The sequence below is a fragment of the Papilio polytes genome, unplaced genomic scaffold, assembly GCF_000836215.1.
Source record: "Papilio polytes unplaced genomic scaffold, Ppol_1.0 DF824158.1, whole genome shotgun sequence".
NCBI classification, from domain to species: Eukaryota; Metazoa; Arthropoda; class Insecta; order Lepidoptera; family Papilionidae; genus Papilio; species Papilio polytes.
The window spans coordinates 3,596,034-3,597,636 of record NW_013525046.1 but is presented as its reverse complement, the minus strand read 5'-3'; the positions used below and the strand labels follow the sequence as shown (position 1 = coordinate 3,597,636).

At 38.2% G+C, this 1,603-nt stretch overlaps 1 long non-coding RNA gene across 1 annotated transcript in view; it reads right to left on the bottom strand.

Moving 5' to 3' along the window:
• The window catches only part of LOC106111602, a 6,330-nt gene extending 4,733 nt beyond the window's left edge, over positions 1 to 1,597 (bottom strand). The window contains exon 1 of the long non-coding RNA XR_001226181.1: positions 1,507 to 1,597. This is a non-coding gene — a long non-coding RNA (uncharacterized LOC106111602). The remainder of the gene's footprint in view (positions 1 to 1,506) is intronic.
• Between the last annotated feature and the right edge of the window lie 6 nt (positions 1,598 to 1,603).

The window sequence follows — 1,603 nt, the reverse complement described above, 5'->3', positions numbered from 1 at the left end:
CCAGCCGCAGGCGCGCGAACCCCGGGCAGCTGTTACCACCACACTCAGTGTTGCCCGCACTCGTACCTCTCGGGGCCCTTTTCCTATCATGCGCGTTTTCGCGTGCGGATGAAACGTCATCGCGCTTCAGCACCGTTGCACCGAAACGTATCGTGCAGACGGTCGTTAAGGTAAAAGCCGCCATTAGGCCCCAAACGCGCAGGCACGGATGCGATGACAGCGCGCACCCATCCGTGCTTGCGCGGCGCGCGGCATAAGCGAGTGCAATAAATCATTTATCGCGAGGCGTCAACCACTTGGACCATCCCTAAATAAATTATGTGAATGTATAACGACAAGGTGACGTGACGGTAACGGGAAGGAAGCTCTAGGCCTTCCGATTCTCACGAGAGCGTAAGTCACATGACAGGAAAAAGGCCCTTAAAATACTGGTGTTTGTTGAATTGTCAAGCGTCAATTATAATTTGGACTGTGTTCATACGAAATAAAACCATTTACCATCGGAAATTCCGTTTCATTGGAAATTCGGTATACTTGTTGTTGGTTTTTAAGAGTTATATTCAGTTGGTTTTTGCGAGTGGATAAGAAAAGAAATATGTTGTAGGAATTTACATTTCTTAATGTAGTTAATATAGCAACTCGTATATATGTAGAATGTAGATACATATATATTATTTCCAAGTCATATTATGACGATTGACAAGAAATACATAATTATTTAACTGTAAGTGCATTGAATGATTGACTTTTGTGCTATAGGTAGTAATGTGTGAGTGGAAGTATTGCCATGCTAGATAGTGGTACGGGTGCAGGCTATGTCTCATACAGACTGCATGATCAGAGTGTATGATACAGTATACTGATTTCTTATATATATACCCAACAATAGCCGATATTGTGATATTCGGTGCGACATGCACTGTGGAAAATACACTCACATTTAAATATTAATAATAATCAAATATCTTTCGATACATAAGGTTCGATATTCTGTTTTAACCACGATTACAAATTGGTTTACACTTTACCTAATGACGAACTGATCTAATCAATGATATACAATTAAAAAGAGAAAAATTCATAACAGTAATATAAAAAGAAACTCCAACCTTGCGTATCAAATTAGAATAATTTTGGTACCATGCATATTAGCATTAAATATGCCACACAGTATATCTTCATATTTTAATAGCACAAATTCATTATTTAATTTGAATAAAATAGTTTCAAATGAAAAATGAAGGACAGGAACAAACATAACGAAAATACCTACATATTAATTAGATTACATTTATTAAATATGTTTAAAATTCCCTCATACTGACTAATAATTACAAAGTTTTATCCTATCTTCTCCAAATTACATATTATTTTACCTTTAAAATTTTCAAAGCCACACAGTTTACGGTACTAAAGTCATGTTTGTAGCCTCAAGTATTATTTTTAACATATCCCTAGTTGTAGTTTTAGACGAACTAATTTCTTTACAACGTCAGTCGGACATACCTGCTAAATATTTCCTTCAGCTCATGTTCTGAGACGAATTGCCCAAGGTTTGCGACGAAGAGCGTGGAGCAGGGGGGCGCAGGGTGCGCCGGGTGGC